The sequence below is a fragment of the Engystomops pustulosus genome, chromosome 9 (genome assembly GCF_040894005.1).
Source record: "Engystomops pustulosus chromosome 9, aEngPut4.maternal, whole genome shotgun sequence".
NCBI classification, from domain to species: Eukaryota; Metazoa; Chordata; class Amphibia; order Anura; family Leptodactylidae; genus Engystomops; species Engystomops pustulosus.
Window position 1 is genome coordinate 15,834,161 of NC_092419.1, and position 11,082 is coordinate 15,845,242.

At 46.0% G+C, this 11,082-nt stretch overlaps 1 long non-coding RNA gene across 1 annotated transcript; it reads right to left on the minus strand.

The window, feature by feature from the left end:
* Positions 1-4,668: 4,668 nt before the first annotated feature.
* Positions 4,669-10,004, minus strand: LOC140078084 (uncharacterized). The gene is made up of 3 exons (XR_011849891.1): positions 9,847-10,004; positions 8,769-8,875; positions 4,669-5,200 (listed from the first exon to the last, which is right to left on the minus strand). It is a non-coding gene; the product is annotated as an uncharacterized lncRNA (long non-coding RNA).
* Positions 10,005-11,082: the final 1,078 nt, after the last annotated feature.

Sequence of the window (11,082 nt, forward strand, 5' to 3'; positions counted from 1 at the left end):
TTTGATGGGCACTGACTGCAGGGCTGAGTACCGTAGTAGCTGGTCCAGGCTGACATGTGCTCCCCTCCCCCTCCAGGTCCCACTGAGTTTAGCAGCTACGCAGGAGGGGGAGGAGCTGCCCCAGTAACACAGAGGAAGGGGAGGAGCTGCCCCAGTAACACAGAGGAAGGGGAGGAGCTGCCCCAGTAACACAGAGGAGGGGGAGGAGCTGCCCCAGTAACACAGAGGAGGGGGAGGAGCTGCCCCAGTAACACAGAGGAGGGGGAGTAGCTGCCCCAGTAACACAGAGGAGGGGGAGTAGCTGCCCCAGTAACACAGAGGAGGGGGAGGAGCTGCCCCAGTAACACAGAGGAGGGGGAGGAGCTGCCCCAGTAACACAGAGGAGGGGGAGGAGCTGCCCCAGTAACACAGAGGAGGGGGAGGAGCTGCCCCAGTAACACAGAGGAGGGGGAGGAGCTGCCCCTCCGGCACCGGCGTGGCTTGATTAAAATTTCATTCAATCTTTATTTTCTTCCGATTAAAATATAGGACATGACCACCCAATGGCAACACCAGTTGTTACATATTGCGGGATTAAGCCTACGCGTTTCAGGTGCTACACGCACCCTTAGTCATGGCACAAATGAAGGTACAAAACCTCAAGGTAAATATGCTAAGTACATAGTGACGTAATCAGCGTGTTTCCGGTATCCACGCTCGTACTCAGTTAACCCCAAAATTAACATTATATAAAATAAATGTACTCATTTCTAGTCAAAAGATCCCTAAAGTTAAATTCATATCTAGGAGACATATTCAGATGTATGATTTTGTAAGTTACAGCTTAAATTTATACTAAAAAACCGGGGTTTGAGAAAATCAATAAGCTAACGATTACAAATAAATAAAACAAACAATTCCACGATAGTATTATAATATCTTATTATGAGGTCACGGAGGAAAAGCATAGTAGATTGTTACCAGATTAATAGTTGATATATCATCACTGGTGGAGGTGTACATCAAAAGCAACGGGGGCGCCTCTACACTGCCCATGCGCGCGCGGGCTCCAACTGGAGACCACACGTCATCCACAAACAGCAGCAGCACATCAACTATGACTTGGTAAGTATAATAATACCTGCATCTCGCAGTGCAAAGTACATTAGTGCAAGGAATTTGTAACCGATGTCTAGCATGTGTATATAGACATGATGTATATCTCAACTGGTTGACTATAAAATATTGGAAAAATAAGTAAATAGTAACAATTTCATAATTAATGCAAAAGGGTGCAGCAGAGGTCGCATTAACGCCTCACCACGCGTCATAGACGCGTGATGAGGCGCCATTACCCCCCAAAATAATTGCCATGCGTAAAAGAACGCATGGCAATTATTCCCTGTAGCGCACAGGCTGAGCGGCCTGGCGCGCGCTGCAAAAGAGGGAAATGTCACTAGCGCGATCGCAGCGCGCGCCGGGCCGCTCAGCGGGGCACGTGACTAAGGGGCGTGCCGGAGAGACCCGGAGTGAGAGCACCGGCCACAGGGGAGACATGTGGACAGAGGGGCGACTGGACTTAAGATCAAGGCCGGGTGAGTGTAGTGTGCTGTGTGAGTGTAGTCTTGTGTGTGCTGTGTGAGTGTAGTGTTGTGTGAGTAGTGTACTGTAGTGTTGTGCGTGCTGAGTGTACTGTAGTGTTGTGCGTGCTGTGTATTGTGTGAGTGTAGTGTTGTGTGAGTAGTGTACTGTAGTGTTGTGCGTGCTGTGTGTAGTGTTGTGCGTGCTGTGTGTTGTGTAGTGTAGTGTTGTGTGTGCTGTGTGAGTGTAGTGTAGTGTAGTGTTGTGTGTGCTGTGTGAGTGTAGTGTAGTGTTGTGTGTGAGTGTAGTGTAGTGTTGTGTGTGAGTGTAGTGTAGTGTAGTGTTGTGTGTGCTGTGTGTAGTGTAGTGTTGTGTGTGCTGTGTGAGTGTAGTGTAGTGTTGTGTGTGCTGTGTGAGTGTAGTGTAGTGTAGTGTTGTGCGTGCTGTGTGAGTGTAGTGTAGTGTAGTGTTGTGCGTGCTGTGTGAGTGTAGTGTTGTGCGTGTTGTGTGAGTGTAGTGTTGTGCGTGCTGTGTGTTGTGTGAGTGTAGTGTTGTGCGTGCTGTGTGTTGTGTGAGTGTAGTGTAGTGTTGTGCGTGCTGTGTGTTGTGTGAGTGTAGTGTAGTGTAGTGTTGTGCGTGCTGTGTGAGTGTAGTGTAGTGTAGTGGTGTGCGTGCTGTGTGAGTGTAGTGTAGTGTAGTGTTGTGTGAGTGTAGTGTAGTGTAGTGTTGTGTGTGCTTTGTGAGTGTAGTGTAGTGGTGTGCGTGCTGTGTGAGTGTAGTGTAGTGGTGTGCGTGCTGTGTGAGTGTAGTGTAGTGTAGTGGTGTGCGTAGTGTAGTGTAGTGTAGTGGTGTGCGTAGTGTAGTGTAGTGTAGTGGTGTGCGTGCTGTGTGAGTGTAGTGTAGTGTAGTGGTGTGCGTGCTGTGTGAGTGTAGTGTAGTGTAGTGGTGTGCGTGCTGTGTGAGTGTAGTGTAGTGTAGTGGTGTGCGTGCTGTGTGAGTGTAGTGTAGTGGTGTGCGTGCTGTGTGAGTGTAGTGTAGTGGTGTGCGTGCTGTGTGAGTGTAGTGTAGTGTAGTGTAGTGGTGTGCGTGCTGTGTGAGTGTAGTGTAGTGGTGTGCGTGCTGTGTGAGTGTAGTGTAGTGTAGTGGTGTGCGTGCGTGCTGTGTGAGTGTAGTGTAGTGGTGTGCGTGCGTGCTGTGTGAGTGTAGTGTAGTGTAGTGTAGTGTAGTGTAGTGGTGTGCGTGCGTGCTGTGTGAGTGTAGTGTAGTGTAGTGTAGTGTAGTGGTGTGCGTGCTGTGTGAGTGTAGTGTAGTGTAGTGTAGTGGTGTGCGTGCTGTGTGAGTGTAGTGTAGTGGTGTGCGTGCTGTGTGAGTGTAGTGTAGTGTAGTGGTGTGCGTGCGTGCTGTGTGAGTGTAGTGTAGTGGTGTGCGTGCGTGCTGTGTGAGTGTAGTGTAGTGGTGTGCGTGCGTGCTGTGTGAGTGTAGTGTAGTGTAGTGGTGTGCGTGCGTGCGTGTAGTGTAGTGTAGTGGTGTGCGTGCTGTGTTTTACCGAAATTTTCATACTCCTCCTCGGGTAAAAATACTCCTCAAAAATGGTGAGAGGAGTATTTTTACCCTTCTGGAAAAATGTTAGTGCGACCTCTGGGGTGCAGATTAATGAGTGTATGGGGGGAAGCATACACATTAATCTGCACCCTTTTGCATTAATTATGAAATTGTTACTATTTACTTATTTTTTCCAATATTTTAGGGTTTCCAATATTTTAGGGTTAACTGAGTACGAGCGTGGATACCGGAAACACGCTGATTACGTCACTATGTACTTAGCATATTTACCTTGAGGTTTTGTACCTTCATTTGTGCCATGACTAAGGGTGCGTGTAGCACCTGAAACGCGTAGGCTTAATCCCGCAATATGTAACAACTGGTGTTGCCATTGGGTGGTCATGTCCTATATTTTAATCGGAAGAAAATAAAGATTGAATGAAATTTTAATCAAGCCACGCCGGTGCCGGAGTGAATTTGTTTTTACCTATAGAAAAGATAGAGCTCAGTCCTGAGTGCATTTCACGTGCATTTTCTGCACGTGAAAAACGCATTGAAATTGCATCAAAAACGCGCGTGAAAAACTGAGACACTGAACAAACTCTGACTGAAAACTGATTGCACTCTGATGGAAAATGTGCGTTTTTCACTGACCAAACCCTGATCGCACCCGGATCAAACTCTGATGTGATCTGCAACGCAAGTGTGGAAGGGGCCTAAGATATCCATGTATTTAACCTAATTTGTTTTTAAATATTTTTTTTTTTTATGTTTTTTTTTTTTTAACAAAAATTTTGTATTTATTGTTTGAAAATTTTTTTGTATTTAAAATCTTTAAACTTCAAAAAGAACGACTCAAAACGCTGGTTAAAGTCCAATACACTGCTCTCCAATAATTGTACATTGTTGAGCAGTGAAAAATGTCGGAACATGCAGAGCATGCGCAGACAGATTACAGTGAGACATAGAAGGGGTATGACTACCCAGAGAACTCAGCAGACTTTGTGCCTCCCCAAAAGTGTATAATAGCCCCCGGAAAGTGGCTCAGGGGATCCTATCCATAGCAGGAAGACCCTTACACGCCGTGGTCATACTTGACCACAGCGTGTAAGGGGGTTAACCCCCGAAATCGGAGTAACCTCCGATCATTGGTGTAAGTGCGCAATGTCACCTGGGATAGGCAGAAGACTGCCGCTGCTTCTGTTTCTGACTCCAATTGTGAGCCGGGCCCAGAAGCAGGACGTTAAACTACGTCCCTGTGCGCTAAGTATGTAGCCGCAGGAAAGAAGTGTAACAAACATGTGCACCGAGGTAGAAAAATAACAAAACTATTTGAAATACATATATTTTTAAATAAACAAATGTAACACAAAATCCAGTTTATTTGCACAAAAATACATACAAATATGCAAGAACACAAATATAAAGAAAAAAAAAAACAACTAAAGTTGGCTATACTGCCCGGTTACTGCACCTGCGTCACTACAAATATAATTTGTTAATTCATCACGAACACGCCACCCCGAAACAATATGGCAACTACAAATGTTCCTGGTGGTTTCTCTTCGCACTTGCATCATAGCTTCAAAATTGGGGTGACGTATGAAGTTATGAAGAACGCAGCAGGCTTTTACAAAGATATCCACATGAACACAAAGCGAACCACGAAAAATGCGCCTGCGCGGTCACTGCTCCGAAACAGGCGCGGGCCTGCTCTTCTGCGCATGCGCAGACGGCAGGATCGCCGGACGAGGGCGCGCAGCTACGCGGAGCTGCGCGCTGAAGATGGGTGAGTAGGAGGGGAAAAGAGGCTACCGGGGCGTGGAGTAGCCGCCTCGTGTAACCTCAGATGCGGCTACTCCACGCCCCAGTAGCCGCATGAGGAAATTAGCATAAAAGTTAACAAAAAAGTGTGGGGACGTGAGGATTAGCCCTAAAAAGGACTATCCTCACGTCCCATTGATCCACCTACCACCCGATCTACCTTTATAGGTAGATTTGTGGTGGTAGGTTCCCTTTAACAATATTGGATATTGTGCTTTTCCCGATTAGAAACGGCAGATGCCGGGAGCCATAGCTTTCGCCAGTTGCAAGGAACCTGAAAATAAACAATAAGCAAAATTAAGAAGGGCACATCATTTTTTAGAAATTACTACTTTTTAAACTGAAGCCACTTTTCACCTTCCTGACACGGCCCATTTTTTAAAATCTGACATGTGTCTATTTAAGTGGTTATAACTTTGGAACGCTTTAACATATCCAGTTGATTTTGAGATTGTTTTTTTGTGACACATTGTACTTCATGCTGGTTGAGAAATTTAATCAATATATTTAGTATTTATTTATGAAATAAATGGAAATTTGGCAAAAATTTTGAGAAAAACAATGTTTTCCAAATTCAAAATTTTCTACTTTTTGGAAAGTTGGTCATATCACTAAAATAACTAACATTTTCCATATGTCTGCTTTAACTTGGCATCATTTTTCAAACATCTTTTCCTTTTTTTAGGATGTTAGGAGGCTTATAACTTTAGGTGCAATTTTTCAGATTTTCACGAAAATCATCAAAACCTACTTTTGGAGGGTCAGTTTAGTTAGAAGTGACTTTATAAGGCCCACATGACAGAAAACCCCCACAAATGACACCATTTTAGAAACTACACCCCTCAAAATATTCAAAACAACCTTTGGGAATTTTGTTAACCCTATGAGTGTTTCATGAGGGTGAAAGATAAATGAAAGCGAAATTACAGAAATGTAATTTTATCTTACTATAGATTCATTGAACACTAAAATTTGCACCTTCACAATGGGTTAAAAAGGAAAATGCATTTTACAATGTTTAGGGCAATTCCTCCTGAGTATGCCATTACCCATTTTGTCACTGTACCCTGCTGTACGGGCACAGGGGGGCACTTGGAATGGAAAGAGCGTTGTTTGGTTTTTGCAGGGCAAATATGGCTGAAAAAGTTTTCATGTGTCAGGATGCATTTGGAAAGCCATAATGGTACCAAAACAGAGGAAAGCCCCAAGATGAGACACCATTTTGGAAAGTACACCCCTTGGAGAGTTCAGCAACGTGTAATTTGTGTATTTTCCCCAACAGGTGTTTGATTCAATTAGGCCCCAAAAGGGAAAAAAGGTGAAAATTTTCTAAAAAAAAAGTCACTTTTACCCCAAATTTTTGTAAGCCACAAGGGATAAAAGATGAAACAACCCCATAAATGTGTAAAACTATTTCTCCTAAGCACAGAACTGCACCACTTGTGCATATAAAGTGTTGTATGGGTGCAAAGTAGGGCTCAGAAGGGAAAGAGGGGCTTTGGCCTTTTAGAAGCCAGATTTGACAATCATCCTTTACATGTGTCAGGATGCATTTGGAGAGCCCTAGTGGTACCAAACTGACCCTAACTGTTGAATGTACACCCCTTGGGGAATATAGCAAGGTGTAATATGTGGTGTAGTGTAATACACGTGGTGAAATGAGCATTTGAACATACAGGTGGTTTCCAAATATGATGTGCAATGGAGTCCAAGATGGAAATTGCAATTATTTCTGGAAAGTTCAGTGCCCGTTATGTGGCGCCCCTTATGAAATAATGGAGGGGTATAGGGAGCAACGGGACATAACAGTTGTTACAATTATTCATTTTACCGAAATTAATTCACAACAGGTTGGGCGTGAATTGTGAATGTCTAGTGTATAAGGAGGTAGTATATATCAAGGGACCAACTAAACTTTTGTCACTCTGGAGCTGTCGCAGGTCTCTTAGTAGTATATAGTGTCCATCCTAACTCCTCTTTTGGAACAGACTCTTTATTGAGTCTTATCTTTAGAAGCAGCAGAATTCACCGGGAAAATGCTGTCCTGGCAAAACACAGGAACACTGCGTCCTTCTTGTCCCAATATTAGTTTCCTAATATCTTCCTCTTGAAAACGGAGAAATGATACGGCAGGACGTGCATTGGAACAGCTCGTAAGAGTTGTACAGCGTAATCTGTACAATGTGCACGGCCAGCGCTTTTGTACCGTATCTTCGTTTTAGTAGGGAAATTATCGCCAAGTGTTGCTCTTATTCACCCTAGCGATGCCCATTGTGACGAATATTGCTGCTTTTGGCTGGACCAAATCGACCAGCCAATAGCGGCAAACATGGACAGAGGGGGGCAACAAAACCCCTCTGGACCGCAAGGCAAAATTGGTGGCTGTCAGGAACAGCCGCCACCCTGCTCCGATCACCGTGTCTATAGACATGGTGACCGGTATTACTGACGTCATAAGTAAATTCGCTGCTATTGGCTTGTCTGAATTGATGAGCCAATAGCAGCGATCATGTGGGGGGGACGTAACCCTTCTGGTCCATGGGGCAGGATGGATGGCTGTCAGGAACAGCCGCTGTCTTACGCCGATCAGTGAACAGCCGCCGTCTTACCCTGACCGGTGTTGGAAAGTCACTACCCGCCGCACCGTTCTATAACAACGCTCGTTGGGAATAGGCTATACAATCTTTATTTATTTTTTTAAGCCATTTAGACAAATAAGGGCTTAATTTTTGCGAGACGAGATGCACTGTAAAAAAAAACTTAATTTTAGTGGGTTTTTAGCTTATTGAAGAAATTTTATTAACTTTTTACGTGTGGAGGAAAATAAAATCATCAATTCTTGTTTTGTATTTTTAGCTTTTTTGGGGGGGGGTTGTTCACTGTAGCATAACAATAATATATTATCTTTATTCTACGGATCACTACGATTACGGTGATACCTCATTTATATAGTTTTATTTTTATTTGTCCAATTTTATTGAAGGAAAACTAGAATAGAAAAAATTGCATTTGTTTTAGTATTGCCATTTTTATAGCAGCATAACTATAGTATTTTTTGGTTTACGGAGCTGGTTGTAAGCTTATTTTTTGCGTGACAAGTTGCTCTTTTTATTGGTATCATTTTGGTGCTTGTAACTTTTTCGGATCACTTTTTAGAACATTTTTTGTAAAGCAATTTGATAAAAAGTTTAAATTTTTGGCAAGTTTTTGTTTTTTTTTTTTTTTTTTTACCACGTTCACCGAGCGGGTCCAATTATGATTAGAATTTATTGTACAGATTGTTACGGACCAAATAAGTGGGGTTTTTTCGTGATTTAGTGTTTTTTATACTTTATTACTTGTGTAAAGGGAAATGTGGTGTTTGGGGGGACTTTCACTTTCTTTTATTATTTATTTTTATTGTAAAAAAACCTTTATTTATTTATTTTTACATCTAAGCTCTTCTGATCACTTGTTCAAGCTTTTTTACAGGTTACACAGTGCAATACAGATGTATTGCACTGCGCATGCCCAGTGTCTTACAGCCGGGTCCTGCCAGAAGGGGGGGGGGTCCGATTCAGCTTTAATTAACCTGAAATGCCTCTAACACGCCGCGGTCAGCGCGACCGCGGCGTGTTAGGGGTTAACACCCGCGATCGGAGAAATCTCCGATCGCGGGTGTTAGAGGCGGGTGTCAGCTATAATATATAGCCGACACCCGCAGCTTCTTGCGCCGGCTCCGTTCAGGAGCTGGCGCCAGAAGCTTGACGTAATAGTACGCACCTCACGTGATGCAGTACTATTACGTCAAATGTCGGGAAGGGGTTAAGATCTATCTTTAAAAAAAAAAAAAAAAACATTACCTTCGCAGCTCAGCAAATATTTTACAAAAATGACCATGCGTATCCCTTATCTGGAGCAGAGGGTGGATCCATAAGCGTTTTGGCTGGAGACGCTGCAAACGCTTTTTCTACATTTCAAAAAAAAAATAAAAATATTACATTTACACAATAGTTGGTACAAATAGCAGATTAAGAACAAAAAACTTTAAACAAAATGGGAAAATAAATACCTGCAGAATTCTCCTTGACGCCATTCCCATAAGAATAGCCACTCCACCCATAAATAAGGGATGCATGGCGGACATCAAAAGATAATGCAAAATATTGGCTAAACAGCTGTTTGAAATAATGAACTAATGAGCGCATGCGTTTGTAAAATAAAGGATGCGTTTAAAAATGCATGCGCTCAAAACGCAATGAAAACGCAAACAAAGCGCAACGTGTGAACGCGCCCTCAGGCACTGACAATCGGGCTGCCATAGCAACGATCTGCCCCCCCCCCTAAAAAAAACGGCACGGGGGCAGGACACGATCGTGGGGGAAAGACCCCCCCCCAAAAGGCAGGTTAAATGCCGCGGTCGCGCTGACCACAGCATTTAACGGGTTAAACACCCGCGATCAGAGCCCACACCGACCGCGGGTGTTATACTGGGGTGTCAGCTGTCAGTTACAGCCAGCACGGCTCTGATCCGGAACTGAGCCGGCATCAGCTCATCAGCGGATATATACGTGGCTGAGCGGGAAGGGGATAACTTTGTGCTTTCCTCACACATCAGCTTAGCTTGTATTTGTGTTACATTCACCGCCACTTTCTGTGAGGCCACGTTCACACGTTGCGCTTCAAAACGCATTACAATGATTACATTTCTGTTCTGTACAAAGCGCATTGTAAACGCGATGTTAACACATGCGTTAACAAATGTAAACAGTAATGTAATCAAGCAAATCACCTCTCCTCAGCGGTTGTAACGCGTATCAATCACAGGACGAAACACAACGTGTGAACGCGCCCTGACAGAAACAATTGCCAGATTGTCATACTGTCTGAGTTACCTCATGCAAGATTAGTGAAAATTAGAAAATTATAAATGTCAATCACCTCCAGGTTTAGCAGCTCTAGTGCCTCTTATCTCTACGTGACACTGGATTGATACTAAAACTACCAAGAAAAACCACTTTCGCGTCCATTTCTCTTCAGGTCGCACTTCACAGTCGCACTGGCCGCCAAAACACCGTTGGGCTCTGACTCGTGTTGGCTCCGCCCCCTCATTATAATAAGGCACGCAGTGGTAATGGTAGATGTGATTTCCTTGTGGTCTAAAGGACCTCTGATGACGTCATGACCATGTGACCAGGCTCTTGTGTGGGAGGAGCAAATTTAGAGTATACACAGGAAGCCTGGAGATCTGGGGAGAGGCGGCAGCAGCCATGTGCTGCCAAGGAGGAGAGGTAAGGAAGAGGCAGCTGTGTGACATGGGGGGATGTGGGGGTGCAGGCTGTGTGACAAGGGGGGATGTGGGGGTGCAGGCTGTGTGTGACATGTGGGGGTGCAGGCTGTGTGTGACATGTGGGGGTGCAGGCTGTGTGTGACATGTGGGGGTGCAGGCTGTGTGACATGTGGGGGTGCAGGCTGTGTGTGACATGTGGGGGTGCAGGCTGTGTGTGACATGTGGGGGTGCAGGCTGTGTGTGACATGTGGGGGTGCAGGCTGTGTGTGACATGTGGGGGTGCAGGCTGTGTGTGACATGTGGGGGTGCAGGCTGTGTGTGACATGGGGGGGTGCAGGCTGTGTGTGACATGGGGGGGTGCAGGCTGTGTGTGACATGGGGGGGTGCAGGCTGTGTGTGACATGGGGGGGTGCAGGCTGTGTGTGACATGGGGGGGTGCAGGCTGTGTGTGACATGGGGGGGTGCAGGCTGTGTGTGACATGGGGGGGTGCGGGGCCGCGGGCTGTGTGCGCCGCGCGGAAGGGGGGGGCGCGGGCTGTGTAAATATTTTGGTACTTTGCGGGCTGTGTGCGACATGTGGGGCCGCGGGCTGTGTGCGACATGTGGGGCCGCGGGCTGTGTGCGACATGTGGGGCCGCGGGCTGTGTGCGGCATGTGGGGCCGCGGGCTGTGTGCGGCATGTGGGGGGGGGCGCGGGCTGTGTGCGGCATGTGGGGGGGGGCGCGGGCTGTGTGCGGCATGTGGGGGGGGGCGCGGGCTGTGTGCGGCATGTGGGGGGGGGCGCGGGCTGTGTGCGGCATGTGGGGGGGGGGCGCGGGCTGTGTGCGGCATGTGGGGGGGGGCGCGGGCTGTGTGCGGCATGTGGGGGGGGGCGCGGGCTGTGTGCG